General features: G+C 43.2%; 1 long non-coding RNA gene and 2 other non-coding genes across 3 annotated transcripts; 1 reads left to right on the top strand and 2 right to left on the bottom strand.

Moving 5' to 3' along the window:
• Positions 1 to 345: 345 nt before the first annotated feature.
• On the bottom strand, positions 346 to 16,932 carry LOC119947804. Its single transcript, XR_005456588.1, has 3 exons — positions 16,853 to 16,932; positions 1,869 to 1,977; positions 346 to 527 (listed from the first exon to the last, which is right to left on the bottom strand). It is a non-coding gene; the product is annotated as an uncharacterized LOC119947804 (long non-coding RNA).
• Positions 6,354 to 6,490, top strand: LOC119948628. Its single transcript, XR_005457012.1, has one exon. It is a non-coding gene; the product is annotated as a small nucleolar RNA SNORA7 (small nucleolar RNA).
• LOC119948402 lies at positions 16,523 to 16,660 on the bottom strand. The gene has a single exon (XR_005456800.1). It is a non-coding gene; the product is annotated as a small nucleolar RNA SNORA7 (small nucleolar RNA).
• Positions 16,933 to 20,017: the final 3,085 nt, after the last annotated feature.

The following is a 20,017-nucleotide window of genomic DNA, read 5'->3' as shown; positions in this document are numbered from 1 at the left end:
ATGATTGAATGAATGAATGATGGAGAACACTCACCCTCATGATGAACTCACTATGATAAGGAGGGTGGTACCAAGGGAATGAGATGACTAGGGAAGTATTGGGAAGGGTGTATAGGCAGATGCATACCCTCACTTTAGCTAATTGGTTGGTACTAATTGAACAGTCACGTGGTCATGGGGATAAAAGTCCAAAGACTGTATGTATATGGGATAGGGAGGGTTTTTAGGGCTGGACTCAGTTGGCACTAAGTCATCCCAATTTCTATCAATCTGGTTTTCAGCTATCCAGTTCAGATTTGGCATTGAACGTCTTTATATATTGATATTTTCCATGCCCATCCTCCTTCTGCCAAGGCTCCTGCTGCCGCATTCCATGGCTCGGAAGCTCCAGTGATGTTCACAGGAACCTTCCAAATATCACATCTATCTGACCTCAATACATGATGTCATGTTTATAGTCGCATGTAGATCCCAGGAACCTGAATTTGCTGTTTTCAGCAGATAGATGTGTCTGAGGCAGAAAGACTCTGTTTCCAAGAGAAAGAACAAAAGACGCTCCCTCAGTTAAAGCAGACCAGTTCATGAAGATATATTTATCTGACCTTTTCAGTGTCCTGGGGCATAAAAATCCAACCAGCAGTCTCTAATGACTGAGTTGCAAATATTGAACATTAAAGACCATTAAAGTCATGTCCTTTTTAAGCTTCTGGGCCAGCATCCTTGCTGTTAGTATGTGCCACAGATAAGTGGCAATATCAGAATTCTGTGCTGCTCATTGCAGAGAGTGTATTCTCAAACAAGTAAACCCTTAAATGTGGACCAGAGACACACCCATCAACTCACCCTCTTCCCTAAATTTGTTATTTCCACACAGCTGGGAAAGTGGAATTTTAGCCAGCTTAGGGATCTTGCCAGGGACGGGGTGATCAGATTTCAGTTCAAAAGAAATTTGAACAATGTCAGGAAGTTTGGAGACTATGATAGGATAATGTTGACAAACAGCCAACTACTATTTCCTTTATGATATTGTCTAATTCAACTATTATTTACATATTGGTCTTCTGGCAAGATGAGAGAGGGGCACTTGTTTATTATCCACTGAGAGATTTAGCTGAAGTCCTAGTGGTGGTCAGTCTCTGCTTTTGTTGTTCAGTGGATTTACTTATGTCTGGAAAGGTAGATATCTGACAGTATGACCCAATGGCAATATTAGATTGTAAATTCCTTAGAGATGAGGGCCACATCTTTTACTATTATATATTCCCAAACATTCAGTATGGTGCTCTGCACACTTTAGGCACTCAAAAAATGCTGTTAATAAGGAAAGCACTCATTGAATGTTACCATGGCCAGTCCAGTATTCAGCTGGCCTGGACTCTGTCCAGTATGGACTTAGTACACAGGGCATTCTTATATCAATTATTTAAATTTTCAGGGTCTAGTCTCTCTCTGCCATGGCTTTTATTCCCAAGATCTATGGCTCTTAGTTCACATGGACTAGGAGGGGAACACAAAGAGGTTGGAATGATTTGAAGGTCAGAGTATCCTGGAGAAATATTCTAGGTTGGGGTGAACACCCATAAAATGTAAGCGTATTACAAACACAATGGCACATTGCTGACAGCATAACATGGGTGGTGTTTTTGACTCTGGTTTTCTTGAAGTGCCACTGCTGGCCACCCTAGCGGTGGATGATAATGAGATACAAATGCATTTAAAGGCTAAGTGTTGCAATAGATGAATGGTGATCTTTTTCAAGGCTTTTTCTACTTTCCTCTCATTTCCTTAATTTTCCCTCTGAAAACTGGTGCCTTGAATCACAGCATTATCAAGCTTCTTTTCAAGGCCAAATCTGACTTATTTCTCACAATCTGCATCTTCCTTGATATGTCAACCATGACCATCCATGCCTTCTGCTTCTTCTCAGACAGATTATGGTGCTTATTTTGATTTGTTGCCCTTCAGAAAGTGGTGTACCTAAAAGAAAGAAATAGAACACGTAGTCATAACCTGAAGGCAGATTGAGTGAAGTTTTTAACTTCTCCATTTGGACCACATCCCTCTAAAGCCATTGGGTTGAAGTTGCACAATAGCTCAAGGAGAAAAGAAAATACACCTAATTAACTCACATTCCTGAATGCTTTTATGTATTAAATGGAAGTGAATCTTTTCGCATACATTCTTATTCTTTGCTTAACCAAAATAAATGCCATCACTTAGGATCTATTTGACATTTATTTTGTGATGTAGATGGAAGTTGAATTTTGGCACTTCAGAAAGCACGGATTGCTGAAAAAATTAAGTGTTAGAAAAACGCAGTAACGTAGCACAGAAAGAGAAAACCATTAACTAGAATTCAATTCAGCCCAGCAGTTTTGACATTTAAATGGAATTCCTACAGCAAGTTCTGTAAAAACATCAGCACTGTAGCTGGAGGCCTAAACTTGTGGTACTAGTGAAAGGGTAATTCATGGCAGTAAAGAAGGATGGCTGAATCTTTAGACATAAGAAAATAACATCGTCTGCTTACTTCATTGGTCTATTTTTATAAAAATTATAGTGGTAGTAGTAATAATAATAATGATTGTGTCATCTTTTAAACAAGTACTATGTGCCAAGCACTGTACTGAACACTGGGGTATATTTTGTCCATTTCCCTCTTTCCTTCCCTCTCTTTGCCCCCAGGCAGTTGTATAGATCTACACTTGCTCTTGATGAAGTTTGATCTTGGCTTGGGACAATTCACCCCAACCATTATCCTTTTAATGTTACACTGCACTCTCCCAAGAGCTAATTAGCACTCTGTGGGGCATTTGGCAGCATACAATAGAAATAAAAGATATAAACTCTGCCTTCAGAGTGTTATTAATCCCACAAGGGGCTGAGAGAAGCTGACATAAATGGCCAAACATACAATAATTGTAATCATGAACACAGAGACACAAATGATAAAAAGAAAAGTAAGTAATTAAGTAAAAAAGGATAGACATATGTATGCTTGAGGGCTGTGGTGACTGGTGTGGCAGCGTGGCTCAGAGGAAACAGCCCGGGCTTTGAAGTCAGAGGTCATGGGTTCAAATCCTGGCTCCACCACTTGTCAGCTGTATGACTGTGGGCAAGTCACTTCACTTCTCTGGGCCTCAGTTCCCTCATCTGGAAAATGGGGATTAAGACTGTGAGCCCCCTGTGGGACAACCTCATCACTTTGTAACCTCCCCAGGTCTTAGAACAGTGCTTTGCACATAGTAAGCACTTAATAAATGCCATCATTATTATTATTATTGTGTATAGATCTATAATTCTATTTATTTTGACGCTATTGATGCCTGTTTACTTGTTTTGTTGTCTGTCTCCCCCTTCTAGATTGTGAGACTGTAGTGGGGTAGGGATTGTCTCTATCTGTTGCGGAATTGTACTTTCCAAGCGCTCAGTACAGTGCTCTGCACACAGTAAGCACTCACTAAATACGATTGAATGAATGAATGACCAGGAGGAAGGATTAGTCAATGAATGCCTATTGAAGGAGGTGGATATTTAGCAGGCTGTGAAAGTGTGGAGGGTTGTAGTTTGGCTTATTTGAGAAGGAAGGGTGTTCCATGAAGGGGAAAGGGCTTGGGCAATTGGTCAGAGATAGAATTACAAGCTAGAAGCAGTGTGACCTAGTGGATAGAGCACAGGACAAGGAGTCAGAAGGACCTGGGTTCTAATCCTAGCTCGGCCACTTGTATGCAGTGTGACCTTGGGCAAGTCACTTAACTTCTCTGTGTCGCAGTTACCTCAGCTGTATAATAGGGATTAAGACTGTGAGCCCCATGTGGGACGGGGACTGCGTCCAACCCAATTTGCTTGTATCCACCACAGCACTTAGAACAGTGTCTAACACATAGTAAGCGCTTAACAAGTGCCACATTTATTACTATTACCATTACTTTCCCAAATGCTTAGTACAGTGCTCTGCAGACAGTAAGGGTTCGATTAATGATTAACAATTAATTAATATAATTTAATATATAAATAATTAGTAATTTAATGATTGCCTGACTGACACAAAGAGGTAGGCTTGAAAATTGACACAGGCCCAGCATGGGACTAACACATTTATGGAGCAAGTTTCTAATTTTATTCAGAAAGAATGCGAAGCAGCATGGCTTAGTGGAAAGAGCACGGGCTTGGGAGTCAGAGGTCATGGGTTCTAATACCGCCTCTGCCACTTGTCAGCTCTGTGACTTTGGGCAAGTCACTTAACTTCTCTGGGCCTCAGTTAACTCATCTGTAAAATGGGGATTAAGACTGTGATCACCTTGTATCTACCCTAGCGTTTAGAACAGTGCTTGGCGCATAGTAAGCGTTTAACATATACCATTATTATTGAGAAGCAGTGTGGCTCAGTGGAAAGAGCATGGGCTTGGGAGTCAGAAGTCATGGGTTCAAATCCAGGCTCTGCCGCTTGTCAGCTGTGTGACTTTGGGAAGTCACTTAACTTCTCTGTGCCTCTGTTCCCTCATCTGTAAAATGGGGATTAAGATTGTGAGCCCCACATGGGACAATCTCATCACCTTGTATCCTCCCCAGTGCTTAGAACAGTGCTTTACACATAGTAAGTGCTTAACAAATACCAAAATTATTATTATTAAAGAATGCGAAATTTGTGGAGTGGGTTGCAGTGGGAGAGAAGCAAGGATAGGTAGGAGGGGGAGAGCTGATTGAATGCCTTAAACCCAAATTTAAGGACTTTCTGGTTGATGTGGAGATTGATAGGAAACCATTAGAGGTTTTTGAGGACTGAGCAGACATGCACAGAACAATTTTTTTAGAAAATCAATCTGAGCAGCAGAGTGAAGTATTAACTGGAAAGAGGAGATGCTGAAGGTAGGGAGGTCAACAAGGACGCTGATATAGTAGTTGAGGCGAGATATATATGCTTCAACCAACATTATAGCAGCTTGGATGGAGAGGAAGGGGCAGATTCTAGAGATGTGAGGGTAGAAGTGACAGGATTTGGTAACAGATTGAATATGTAGGTTGAATGTGAGAGATGAATTAAGGATAATGTCAAGGTTGTGGGCTTGTGAGATAGGAAGGATGGTGTTGGTGTCTACAGTTATGGGAAAGTCTGCATGGAGGAGAAGGTTTGGGTGGAAAGATGAGGAGTTCTGTTTTAGATTGAGGTAGGTGTTTGAGGTGTCTATGGGACAGTGAAGTAGAGATGTCATGAAGACAGGAGGAAATGCAAAACACCAGAGAGGGCAGGACTGAAGAAGCAGATTTGGGAATCATCCATGCTGAGATGGTAGTTGTAGCTGTGGGAATATGTTAATTTTCCAAGGGAATGGGTATAAATGGAAAATAGAAGGGGACCCAGAACTGAGCCATTAAGGACCCTCACAGTTACCTCCGTGACAGGATGAATAAAGTTCAAGGAGAGTAAGGGACCCAAAACTGAATTTTGCAAAACACACACGGTTAGGGGTAGAGGGAAGACTGAGCCAGGAACAAAGGGGAAGAATAATTCAATCATATTTATTGAGCTCCTATTGTGTGCTCCCAAATGCTCCACTGCATGAAGCATTTGGGAGAGTACAAGGAAGGTTAAAGTCAAGACAATTACAACTGAACTATATAAGCATCATGAAGACTTGCATGTACACTGACTTCAGGCAACTAACTTGCCAGTTTACTTGTTTTGATGTCTGTCTCCCCGCTTCTAGACTGAGCCCGTTGTGGTCAGGGATTGTCTGTATTTTTTGCTGAATTGTACTTCCCAAGTGCTTAGTAAAGCACTCTGCACACTGTAAGTGCTCAAGAAATATGATTGAATGAACTTCAGGACTTTGGAACATTCTATCTCACCGCAACCCCTCACCCACATCCTGCCTCTGACCTGAAACTCCATCCCCCTTCATATCTGACAGACGATCACTCTTCCCACCTTCAAAGTCTTATTCAAAGCACATCTCCTGCAAGAAGCCTTCCCCGATTAGGCCCTCACTTCCTCTTCTTCCACTCTCTGTGTCACCCTTGAACATGGACTTGCATCCTGTATTCACCCCACCCTCAGCCCAACAGCACTTAATGTACATATCCCTAATTTATGTATTTATATTAATGTCTGTCTCTCTCCCCCTCTAGACTGCAAGCTCCTTATGGATCGTGTCTACCAACTTTGTTATTTTGTTCTTTCTCAAGTGCTTAGTTCAGTGCTCTGCACAAAGAGCCCAATAAACATGAATGATCGATTGCAAATATATCCTCATCTTTGTGGGTGTTTCTGGGGATGTATGAAAAGAGGTAGGGAACATGAGTACTCTATTCATTTGGGAAAACTCAAATTTAGAGCTACGTAGACTGTCCCATCCCTCTCAAGATCACACCTGGAGAGTTTCCAGTACTCTACCAGCCTCAGCTATGGGAGGAAGAGTCCAGCAGAAGCATACACTTTCCATTATTAGCTTGGCCGTGGCTAGCAAGTGGAAGGCAATCTGCTACAAGTCAAAACTCACTCGTGGTGGGCAGCAGCGGCAGAGGAGAGTAGAGGGTGGAGACTCAGGTTGACTGCGCAAAAGGAGGCAATGGTAAACCGCTTCCATATTTTTACCAAGAAAACTCTATGGATACACTACCAGAACGATTGCAGATGGAGAGCGGGGCGTTCTGGGAGAGATGTGTCCGTGGTGTAGCTATGGGTCGGAAACAACTCGACGGCATAAGGCAAGACTATCCCAATTTCTCGGTTCCTCCTTTCTACTTGACCTTTCTCATTTTCTGTCCAAGCATTTCTCTTTTTTTTGGCTGGCTCCCTTTTTCATCACAGTCTCTGCTTTCCTTAGACCACTGATGATTTTTCATACTCGATTTGCCCTGGGGCCACTGATCATGCTTGTTAACTATTCTTGAGGATGGTTGGGGGATAGTTTGCTGTTAGCTTTGTTTTTGCAGAGAAAGAAACTGAGGTTAAGAGAGATCGAAGTAATCAGTCTTTAGTCATACAGCAAGCACTGGTTAGTCCAAAATGACTAGAGATCCTTGAGTTGTTAGTTACCCTGCTGTCACAGATCCTCACTCTTTGACCCACTCTTTGGCTCAGATTAGCCAAGACGAGCACTGTTATTCTGAATTCAGACTATTGGTTCATCCTGGCTCAGTAGTCTGTCACTGATGCAGATGACAGAAACCGTGTGATGCCTGGGCCCTCTGGGATATCCCACCTAATGGCAACTGATCTAACAGCTCCTAACTGTCCCCCCAGTACTCTACTATGGAAGGCTCCCCCATAGATTTATCCAAGTCTCTCTTGAACCAGCTGCTATTTTCAGTTGCCTGGATTTCTGTGGGCATGAATTCCATCTACTTACAGCCCGCTGGGTGAAGAAGTATTGCCTTTTTTCCTTCAAGGTTCAGTGAGTTCTCCCGGTCCCTTTCTCCCTTTGAGTTTGCTGTCTCTATCACTCCTCCACTGGCTCATTTTCTCTTTCTGACTGCCCCTCACAGCCAGTACTTTCAGAAACACAGAAATAACAAGAAGCTTCTCAACCCTATGGCTCTTCAAGGTGCCTGACATAAAGGTATCAACATACTTGATGAAGGCGGAGGTAAAAGCATGCATTCAACAACTAAAATCAATAAGACATTTGCCAAAATGAGCAGATTGATTTTATTTACACCTGCAGCCATGAGATTTTCACCTACCCTGCTCAGAGCACACGTTGTTCAGGATGCCAATTGTGACAGGCCTGCTGAAGGATCAATGAAAACATAAAATATATGTAGCAATGGCAGACTGCATTTTAAGATTTATTCATTTGGAGTTAAAGGGTTTAAAAATAAAAGTTTAGATTTTCACACCTCTTTTTTTAACATCATTCCCCTTGATGAACATTCCCTATTAGCTTGATAGATTTGGTTTTAACAACAGCAAATATTTTCCTTCTGAAAAAGAAAAAAAAAACTTGTGAAAATCTGAGGACTGCTAAAGAAAGAATTCCAGAATAAGAAGACCCTCCTTTTGAGGGGTAACCACGAGTGAGAAACATGGTAATAGGCTACCTGGATGAAAATATAAGGGGCCCCCCAAACTGGGGGAACAAGAGGTAGTTACAAAATCTATTAGTAGCTTCCTGAATGAATATTGCTATTAAAAACAATGAACCAGTTGCATTTATTGAGTGCTTACTGTTTGCAGAGCACTGTACTAAGAATTTGGGAGAGTATAATACAATAGATCAGGTAAAAATGATCCCTGCTCTCAAGGAACTTTCTTCCTTCAAAGCCCTACTGAAGGCTCACCTCCTCCAGGAGGCCTTCCCAGACTAAGCCCCCTTTTTCCTCACCTTCCCTCCCCTCCCCATCACCCCGATTTGCTCCCTTTGCTCTACTCTTGATGCTCTTGATGCCTGTTTACTTGTTTTGATGCCTGTCTCCCCCCTTCTAGACTGTGAGCCCGTTGTGGGCAGGGATTGTCTCTATTTGTTGCTGAATTGTACTTTCCAAGTGCTTAGTATGGTGCTCTGCACACAGTAAGTGCTCAATAATTATGATTGAAAGAAGGAAGGAAGGAAAGGAGCAAGGAACTTGCAGTGTAGCAGGGGAGATAGACATTTAAAAACCTACAGGTAGGGAGAGAAAAGGGCTTAGAGGGTATGGACCTAAATGCATAAGTGATGTAGAATGGAAGGAAAAGAAGGAAAATAGTAATTTGTTTTGTCCCCATAGCAGACTGAAGATGGACATTTCCCAGCTTGTCCCTACCTTGAAGAGTCTAACTAAAAAAAATCACAAGGCTTAGACTGGATTATAGAGACACAGATTCAACATTCCTTGAATTGCATAAACCAAGGTTGGGAAGGAAGATACCAGGGAGAATCAAGGAAAGGAAGGTAAGAAGAGAGGAGGGATTTTTTTTTTTACTTAATTCCAGGAGTCATTTGCTTAAATACCATTGACTGATTATCACTTTGTGGCATTTTGAGACATCTGTTCCAGAGAGACTGTGGAGGGGTGACTATTTTGGGCTTTCTTTTTGTTTCAAAAGAAACAGGAGAATTTTGTTGGATTTATTGTTTGACAGATTAGCAAGTTTGAGTGTTTTATGCTGTCAGGAAGGCAATTATTCTATGAAAAAGTGTTATATGTTTATTCATTCAATCGTATTTATTGAGCACTTACTGTGTGCAGAGCACTGTACTAAGCACTTGGGAAGTACAAGTTGGCAACATAAACCACATGTTTATGTGGTTCTGATAGAACTCTGACAATTGGTAAGTAAATCTGGCTGCCTGAGAAGTTCACTGGAATCCTTAGGCTACTCCACAATGATATGGTTGATGAAAGTGCCCTGTCTGATCCTCTCCCCATGACTGTCTGAGTGAAGCAGAGCCATGTGGAAAATCCAGTCCTGTTCAACCTACTCTTTGCTGTAGCCACGTTGAGGATGCAATGAGGAAAAGAAGCTTGTCCTAATGGAAAAACTACAAAATTGATAGCCAGAGGACCTGGGTTCTAATCCTGGCTCTCCACCACTAGCCTGCTGTGTGACTTTGGACAAGTCATTCAAATTCTCTGTGCTTCATTTTCCTCATCTATAAAATGGGGATTCAATGCCTGTTCTCCCTCACCTCTTAGACTTTTAGTGCCATGTGGGAGATGGCGACTGTGTCCAACCTGATTTGAATTTGTTAAATGTTTCCTATGTGCAAAGCACTGTGATCAGCACTGTGGTAGATACAGTTTTAATCAGATCAGACACAGTCCCCGTCCCACATAACTGCAATCTGTTGTCAGAACACAATACAGGATAGAAAAACCAGACCTTGTTTTCCAGTAAGTGGTCAAGTAAGTAATAATAATATCATTATTATTATTGTTATCATTATTATTATCATGATATTTCCTAAGGGCTTACTAAGTGTTATGTACTGCTTTAAGTGCTGGGGTAGGTAGAAGGTAACCAGGTCAGGCAGAGTCTCTGTCCTATAAAGGGATCGCAGTCTAAGTGGGAGGGAGAACAGACATTGACTCCCCATTTTACAGTTGAGGAACCTGAGGCCCAGATAAATTAAATGTCTGGTCTAAAGCTACACAGCAGGCAAGTGGCAGAACCGAAATTAGAAACCAGATCCTCTGACTCCCAGGACCATGCTATTTCCACTAGGCCAGCCTGCTTCTCCCACCTTCCCTCCCGAACTCTTTCCTCCACTCAACTTTCCCATGACAAAGCCACCATCCTTTCTGTTTCACGATCTCACAACCTTGGCATTATCCTTAACGCAGCTCTCTCATTCAACCCACATATTCTGTCAGTCACTAAATGTTATCAATTTCTATCTCCCCAGCATCTCCAGAGTTCACTCCTTCCTCTCCATCCAAAATGCTACCACACTGGTTCAAGAACTTGTCATATCCGTTCTCATTTACTATATCAGCCTCCTTGCTGACCTCCCTGCCTCCAGCTTCTTGTCTCTCCAGTTGACACTTTGCTGCCTTGACCATCTTTCTAAAAAATCATCTGCACATGCCTCCCCATTCCTCAAGTGCCTCTAATGATTTCCCACTCAACTCTGGATTCAAGGCATTCAGTCCGCTCTGTCCCCATTACTTATCCTCACTCCTCTACTGGTTATAACAATAATTAAGGTATCTGTTAAATGCTTACTATATGTAAAGCACTGTTCTAAGTGCTGGGGTAGATTCAGGGCAGACCCAGTCTTTGCCCCACATGAGGCTCACAGTCAAAAGAAGGAAGATCAGGAATCGAATCCCCATTTTACAGATTAGGAGACTCTGGCACAGAGAAGCTAAGTCACTTTCCTCAGGTGACACAGCAAGCAAATGGCAGAACCTGTATTAAAACCCAGGTCCTTTGATTTCCGGCTCCAAGCTCTTTCCATTAGGCCATGCTGCTCCTTTCTCACTTCAACCTAACCCTCACCCTTCACTCATTTAATACCAACCCACTCACTGTCCCCTGTTCTCACTTCACTTTCTGTAGACCCCTTGTTTATGCTCTGCCTCCTGCCTGGAACTCCCTCCCCTTACATAGCCAACATATAATAATTATGGTATTTGTTAAGCGCTTACTATGTGTTAAGCACTATTCTAAGCGCTGGGGTAGATACAGGGTAATCAGGTGGTCCCACGTGGGGCTCACAATTTTTCCCCATTTTACAGATGAGGCAACTGAGGCACAGAGCAGTGAAGTGACTTGCCCAAAGTCACACAGCAGACAAGTGGCAGAGGCGGGATAAGAACCCACATCCTCTGACTCCCAAGCCCGGGCTCTTTCCACTAAGCCAAGCTGCTTCTCTGCATATCAGCCCTCTCCCCCTCTTTAAACCCCTACTGAAATCATATTCTCTCCATGAAACCTTCCCTGACCGAATTCTCATCCTCCAACCCTATTGTTCTTCCCTATTACTTCACACCTGCACTTAGTTGCAACCCCTAAGCCCTTAAGTACTCCCTCCATCTTCACCCCCACGGCACTTATGTACATATCCTTATACTTGGTTGCATCCCTTACCTATAATTCATTTTAATGTTTGTCTCCTCAAGGGCAGGGTTCAGGTCTACCAACTGTAACATACTCTCCCAAGTGCTTAGTATGGTGTTGAGCCTGGGAGTCAGATGATCTGGGTTCTAATCCCAGCTCTCCCACTTGCCTATTGCATTTGTTACTATTTAAGATTTATTCATTTGGAGTTAAAGAGTTTAAAAATTAAAGTTTATATTTTTACACCTCACTCCTAAAATTATTCCCCTTGATGAACATTCCCTATTAGCTCGATAGATTTGATTTTAAAAACAACAAATATTTTGCTTCTGGGAAAAACAAACAAACAAAAAACTAAAAACAAACTTGTGAAAAATCTGAAGTCTATTATAGAAAGAATCCCAGAATAAGAAGACCCTACTTTTGAGGGATAGTCAAGAGTGAGGAACATGGTCATAGGCTACTGGGATGAAAATATAAGGTGTGTCTCAAACTAGGGGAACAAGAGACCCTGTAGTGACCTTGGGGAATTTGCTTAATTCCCTCTCTGTGCCTCAGTTTTCTCTACTGGAAAATCAATCAATTAATGGTATTTACTGAGCACTTACTGTGTGCAGGGCACTGCACTATGCACTTGAGAGAGTATAACGTAACAGAGTTGGTAGACACGTTCCCTGTACACAATGAGTTCAATACCGTTTCTCCCTCCCACTTAGACTGTGAGAGCCATGTGAAACAGGGGCAGTTTTCGAGCTGATTAATTTGGATCTAGCACAGCACTAAGAAAAGTCCTTGACACATAGTAAGTGCTTAACAAACACCATTTTAAAAAAACATAAATCCAACTGATGGATTGTTACCAAGGGACTTGGAAGCTGGAGTCAAATAGGCTTCTGAGTAACTGGAAAGCTTTTCCAACTCAACAGTCTACAAGTACCAACAAATATCTTTGAGCTAGTAATGATAATAATTGTAACCATGGTATTTATTAAGCGCTTACTATGTGCCAAGCACTGTTCTAAGGTCTGGGGTAGATACAAGGTAATCAGGTTGTCCCACATGTGGCTCGCAGTCTTCATCCCCATTTTACAGATGAGGTAACTGAGGTACAGAGAAGTTACATGGCTTGCCTAAAGTCACACAGCAGACGAGTGGCAGAGTCTAGGAGGTTTTTTGTGTTCTTTAAGCATATACCCACAATGACATACAGATGATCCTGAATCAGTTTGTAGAGTCATTAGAGTACTAACGATAGACAATGAGACTGAATAAAACCAGATTTATGTGCTAGCCTACACCCAGCAAGTCCTTAACACAGCAAAAAAAAAAATACACTTGAGAACAGGGAACATATTCATTGAGGACAGAGAACCTAATGCTATTACCAAATTCTGCTGCCTCAATATTACAATTTCCAATGATGCATGCATAGACAAACTAGTGGAAGACAAGATTATAAAAAGCCAGCATGGATTTTGGTAGATAGGGGACTGTGGGACATCAAATTTTGCATGAAACTGAAGGTCAGTACTAACTGTGATCCCCTCAGGATTAAACCTCAGGATTAAAGTGCAGGCTTACTCCAGTTTCAGCTATGGGAGTGAAAGTCAAGCAGAGGCATACCCATTTCATTCCTAACTTGGCCAGTGGCTAGTGAGTAGAAGGTGATCTGCTATAAGTCAAAACTCGCCAATGCTGGGCAGCAGCGGCATGGGAGAGCATTGAGGCCAGAGACACAAGTTTACTGTGAGGAAGAAGGCAATGGTAAACCACTTCCATATTTTTACCAAGAAAATTCTATGGATCCACTACCACAATGATCGATGTGGAGGTGGGGGATTCTAGGAGAGATGTGTCCATGGAGTCGGTATGGGTCAATGACGACTCAACAGCATAATACAAGAGAAGACTAACCATGATAAAGTAATTTTGCTGTTTGAAACATTGGGTAGAATCCAAGGACATTGATTCAGAGACATTCCTGGCCCAAATGCGGCTCACTGTTCAACGAGTGGGGAGGACAGAGTCATAGAGAAAAGAGAGGGTGAAAGAACACCAAACAGACTAAGCATAGCAATAACAATAGCAATGAAAGTAGCTGTTGATAATTGGTCTCGACTCCTCCCTGCTCCATTGCCAGCTGCCCATTCCAAACTGCAACAATTTTCCCAACATTCCAAATGTTATGCAAGGGCACTGAACACCCTCTACTCTTTTCAGGGGAAGGGGATTCACTGCAGACCTGTAATGCAGGAGAAGGGAGACAGCCCTGGTCACTAGTTGTCCCCTTGTAGATCCTGTAGCCTCAGTTAGCATGGAGGCTATGGGAAATGAAGGTTCCCACATCCATTGCTCAGGGAAGGAGACTCTGTTGCGTCCTTCATGTGGATGCTCAGCAGAGCCCCTGTCCGGGACATGCCCCTATAGACTCTTAGGTAGCTAGGCCCATTTAGGGGATCAGCCTAGGTCACTCCTGTGTCATGGAGGATGGTTGTTACCATAGCAGCTGCTGGACCACATCCCTGCACAGTTCTACCCTAGTACCCTTCTGGGAGTATTTCGAGAATATGTGGGAGGGGGGAGAGGAGGAGGGGCGTTTCAAGGATACCCAAGGGCCAGCTCTGCCAAACTCCCTTGAGATCTCCCAGGCTTGTCAAAGGCCTGCTCCTAACAGCAGGTGACCTCAGAGAAATCCAGGCTGAACTATAATCTCTTCTAAATTCAGGGGCTTTTTTAATCAAGGAAAGATGAAGCCAATTTCATGTCTTCAGACTAGAAAAACAAAAGTATATTTTTGAGGGAAATGCACCTGCATGTTTTTGGATTAGGTTTCTATGTCAAAGCCCTTTGACATTCTATGAATGTGGGTCATCTCATAAACTCGCAAAGTCAAAGTTGATGTTACCACTCCAACTCTAAATTGGACGTCATATGGAAGAAACATATTTCTCTATGGTTTTGATTAGTCTAAATAATTTCCAAGCCATTGCGTCTGGCCCTCTGATAAAAATGAACCGAGAAATACTTTGGATTCCATTGCCAATTAAACCTCAAATTCTGTTATTCCAGATGTTTGTCCTCTGACCAGAACTGGTTTCCTGGGAAAGAATCCCTAAATTCTGCAGGGTCTTTGTTTTCTCTCTTGGATTTACTTTCCTTTTTGTTTCTAGGTTCAAAGTCTCATTATTGTGTTTGATTTCTATTTACACACATGCCTTTCAAATAGATTCATCTCCTCAGCTTGAGTCTGCGTGAGCAGATCTAGCCAAGGAAAAGGCTCCTCCGGCTGCATTTTCCCATCCAATTCCCACCTTTCCTCTTTGCATTGGAGATTTATTTCTAAGAGAAGCAAATAATCCTGGCATTTTCTGCACCTCTTTATTTGCCTTTGAACACTGTGAGATAGTTTTGATGCTTTTCTTTCTAACTGGTGGAATGTTGACTGGGGCTGCTTTTAAAAAGGGCAATTAAGGAATTAAGATTTCAGATGAGAGGAAAGCAGGGCTCCTCAGCATCCATACTGGTACTCTTGCAAAAAAGCTGAACATCCAGAAAGGGACAGATGACACATTTATTCTAGTGCTGTCGAGGGAAGGAAATGATCCTTCAAAGAATTGAAATGGATAGTTCTTTCCCATCCCACATCTTCTGGGGCAAGCTAGAGGTTCCTGAAATTGCAGGTTAGGAATAATAATCTCGGTGATTGGCGATCCTTAAGGTTGTTGACATTTACACGTTATTTGATCTGCAGAGACGGGTGGCTCTTCAAATGACATTGCTACAGTTCTTTGTCGGGCTGGCTCAGGGAAATGATTATAGCCACTGTCTCCCAGGTGAGTGGTTCTTTTGCCCACTACCTCCTTCCCCCAACCTTTGAAGGGTTCTCATTGTTTAATATGGTAAATTTTCAATTGTTCACAGCTGAATGTTTCTGTTTGTAATTCTGAGACATTTTCCTGCATTTGGGTACTTGATTGTCCTGTGTGAGACACTGAAAAATCCGTAACTCTTTATGCCCCTTGCTTTTCAAAGCACGCATGGCCCCTTAATATGCTGTTCTCAAGGCAAGTTCTTGAGACAGGGCACATGTTTTTATTACCTGTAACCCATTTTCTGTGTTAGATCATTGTCATAGAACTTTGCTATTGGTAACCTCTGTGTGATTAAATTATTTTGAACACTGAATTTAACTGCATTTCTGATTAAACTTCCCTTTAGAATGAAATTTGGGAGCTTTGATCTCACTGAGGGGATTATTCTCTCTTGCTATTTAAAAATGTTACTTCATTCATTTTTAATTCTTTAGAAGCACAAAAATACTTAGTAGACATTGGAGTGTTCCCGACTGTAGTATATGGTGGTGAAGAGCGGGAGAAAGACAACAGTTAGATTTCTTGAAAATTGGGTGAGTTAATTAATTCAGTCACTGGCAAAGAAATTACTTGAAAATGATTTGCTGTATTTGCCCTTGACCTCAGACAGGCTTCCCATTCGAGGCTTCTTCGTCAGTTTGATCAATGAATGTTTTTTATTGAGCTCTTACTGTGTGTAAAGCACTGTACTCTCAGAGTGCTTAGGCGAGTACAACAAAGAGTAGGTAGGCAATATTCCTGCCATGGAGGAGCTTACAATCTAGAAGATTGCTCTCTTCTCCAACTTGCAATTCCCTCAAGGGGTACTTGATGTGATGACTTTTATTCTTTTCCAAGGTAAGATTGGCACCTAGTCCCTTGCCTGTGTCCCTGGGTTGGGGGTGATAAGGTAAGTCCCACCCATCAGCCCAGTCCTAGGTTGCCCCATAGCTCTTTCTTGTCTTGTCATATGCCGTTGAGTCCTTTCCGATCCATAACGGCACCACGGACTCATGTCTCCCAGAAGCCCAGCTCTCCATCTGCAATCGTTTTGGTAGTGTATTCAAAGAGCTTTCTTGATAAAAATATGGAAGTGGTTTACCATCGCTTCCTTCCGCACAGTAAACTTGAGTCTCTGCCCTCGTCAATCTCCCATGCTGCTGCTGCCCAGCATGGGTGAGTTTTGACTTGTAGCAGCTTGCCTTCCACTCGCTAGCCACTAGCCAAGCTTGGAGTGGAATGGGTATGCCCCTGCTTGACTCTCCCTCCATTAGCTGAGACTGGTAGAGTACTGGAAACTCTCCAGCTGTAATCCTGAGAGGCACCACAGCTCTTTACAACTTTCCAATTTGAATTGTACTTTCCAAGCACTTAGTATGGTGCTCCACACACAGTAAGTGCTCAATAAATATGATTGAATGAATGAATGAACTTTTGCTGTTATCCCACAATCCCCACCCCCATGGTCACCTTGTAGATCTTCTTCTATCTCCTCCACTGCTTTTTAAATTTTTACCTTGTTTTGCTGTCACCAGTCACTTCCCCCACTCACAGCCCTCCTCCCGGGAACTCCTAATCCACTGGGCCTGGGCCAGAGCCAGACCAGGGCAGGTAGAGGTGGCTGCCTGAGGAGGAAACACAGTCATTATCTCCCCCTTCCCAGCCTCAGTCTATCACCATTCCTTCAGCTCTGGCAGTTCTGAAGGTGTGTGTGTCTGTTGGGGTGGGGGGCGGTGCTGCAAGCCAGGGAAGCTTGAGAAGCAGCGTGGCCTTGTGGAAAGATCCCGGGTCTGGGAATCAGAGGACCTGGGTTCTGTCACTTGCCTGCTGTGTGACCTTGGGCAATTGGCTTCACTTCTTGGTGCCTCAGTTCCCTCATCTGTAAAATGGGGATTCAATACCTGTTCTTCCTCCTACTTAGACTGTGAGCCCCAGGTGGACCCTGATTCATTTATTCATTCAATCGTATTTATTGAGCGCTTCCTGTGTGCAGAGCACTGTACTAAGCACTTGGGAAGTACAAATCAGCAACACATAGAGACGGTCCCTATGCAACAACGGGCTCACAGTCTAGAAGGGGGAGACAGACAACAAAAAAAAACATGTAGACAGGTGTAAAAACCATCAGAATAAATAGAATTATAGCTATATGCACATAATAAAGTTAATAGAGTAGTAAATATGTACAAGTAAAATAAATATGTACAAATATATACAAGTGCTGTGGGGAGGGGAAGGGGTAGGGCAGAGGGAGGGAAGGGGGCAATGGAGAGGGGAGGAGGAGTGGAAAAAGGGGGCTCAGTCTGGGAAGGCCTCCTGGAGGAGGTGAGTTCTCAGTAGGGCTTTGAAGGGAGGAAGAGAGCTAGTTTGGCGGATGTGTGGAGGGAGGGCATTACAGGCCAGGGGAAGGACGTGGGCCAGGGATCGATGGTGGGACTGGCGAGAATGAGGCACAGTGAGGAGGTTAGTGGCAGAGGAGTGGAGGGTGTGGGCTGGGCTGTAGAAGGAGAGAAGGGAGGTGAGGTGAGGTTGGAGGGGGTGAGGTGATGGAGAACCTTGAAGCCGAGAGTGAGGAGTTTTTGCATGATTCGTGGGTTGATCGGTAGCCACTGGCGATTTGTGAGGAGGGGAGTAACATGCCCAGAGCGTTTCTGCACAAAGATGATCCAGGCAGCAGAGTGAAGTATAGACTGAATCAGGGAGAGACAGGAGGATGGGAGATCAGAAAGGAGGCTGATGCAGTAATCCAGTCGGGATAGGATGAGAGATTGAACCAGCAAGGTAGCGGTTTGGATGGAGAGGAAAGGGTGGATCTTGGCGATGTTGTGGAGGTGAGACCGACAGGTTTTGGTGACAGATTGGATGTGTGGGGTGAATAATAATAATAATAATGATGGCATTTGTTAAGCACTTACTATGTGCAAAGCACTATTCTAAGTGCTGGGGAGGTTACAAGGTGATCAGGTTGTCCCACAGGGGGCTCACAGTTTTAATCGCCATTTTACAGATGAGGTAACTGAGGCACAGAGAAGTGAAGTGACTTGCCCAAAGTCACACAGCTGACAGTTGGAGGAGCCAGGATTTGAACCCATGACCTCTGGCTCCAAATCCCATGCTCTTTCCACTGAGCCACGCTGCTTCTCTGAATGAGAGAGTGGAGTCAAGGATGACACCAAGGTTGCTGGCTTGTGAGATGGGAAGGAAGGTAGTGCTGTCTACAGTGATGGGAAAGAGGACAGGGTTTGGGAGGGAAGATAAGGAGCTCAGTCTTGGACTTGAGTTCAAGATGGTGAGCAGACATCCAGGTGGAGATGTCCTGAAGGCAGGAGGAGATACGAGCCTGGAGGTAGGGAGAGAGAGCAGGGGTGGAGATGTAGATTTGGGTATCATCAGTGTACAGATGATAGTTGAAGCTGTGGGAGCAAATGAGTTCCTCAAGGGAGTGAGTACAGATAGAGAACAGAAGGAGACCAAGAACTGACTCTTGAGGAACCCCTACGGCAAGGGGATGTGAGGGGGACGAGGAGCCCACGAAGGAGACTGAGTACCCCAGCACTTACAACAGTGCTTAGCACATTGTAAGCACTTAACAAATAGCACAATTATTAGGGAAATGACCAGTGGCATCAAAACCAGGTAGAAAAGTAGGGGAGGAATATGGGGGAACTGTGGTGTTGGGGGGAGGTGTTAGTTCACAGAGAGGGTCAGCATATATAGAAGCTGCAGGGAAATGGGGAAAGAAGGTTTTATAGAGCCAGGGAAATGTAGGACCGGGCTTATGTTTTGTCACTAGGAGATGCTGATAGGGGACAACATGACAAAATTCCTTAGAGCAGAAGTATATTGCCATGCTGTCATGGAACCCTATCATCCTAACTTCTTAATTACCCAATTTATTCACATAATTAGCTCCACTGCAAAATCTGCCCTCTCTGATTTTTGAGGAGGAAATACAATTTTTTTTTGCATTACATTATTGAAGCAGTTATAGTGGCATGCATGGGGGTAGGAAGCAAAGAAGGGTCAAATATGCTAACACCACAGTGACAGGCTCTCATTGAAGGTGGGAGTTTTTTCACTGAGACATTTGAACTCTGGGGTAGGAAGAGGTGTGGGAAGAAAAATTCACTGAGTGCCTTTTTCCATAGCATTTGGTAGGGTGCAAAAATGATAAGAGGTACAGTCTCAAGTAATAATAATAATAATAGTAATAGTATTTGTTAAATGCTTACTATGTGCAAACCACTGTTCTAAGCCCTGGGGGGATACAAGATGATCAGATTGTCCCACGTGGGGCTCACAGTCTTGATCCCCATTTTACAGATGAGGGAACTGAGGCACAGATAAGTTAAGTGACTTGCCCAAAGTCACACAGCTGACAAATGGCAGAGCCAGAATTAGAACCCACGACCTTGGACTCCCAAGCCCATGCTCTTTCCACTGAGCCATGCTGCTTCTCTAGTGTACTCTTCCCTATCTCTTCCCTCTCCTTTCCTTTCTTCCTCCTTTTTTCTCCTTTCCCCCTTATTGTTAGACTCAGTTCTAATGTGACCCTGCCTAATAGCCCTACTCTTGTTTATGTGTTGCAAAAATAATGTAAAGATGAGGCAGTTATGTGAGTAAATACAGTAGAACTCTCCCTTCTTCAACCCATTGCCCTCAGTACTCCCCCTTCCTGAAA

This window comes from Tachyglossus aculeatus, chromosome X4 (genome assembly GCF_015852505.1).
Source record: "Tachyglossus aculeatus isolate mTacAcu1 chromosome X4, mTacAcu1.pri, whole genome shotgun sequence".
Taxonomy (NCBI): domain Eukaryota; kingdom Metazoa; phylum Chordata; class Mammalia; order Monotremata; family Tachyglossidae; genus Tachyglossus; species Tachyglossus aculeatus.
The sequence above is the reverse complement of the archived record's forward strand: the minus strand, read 5'-3'. Positions and strand labels throughout refer to the sequence as shown.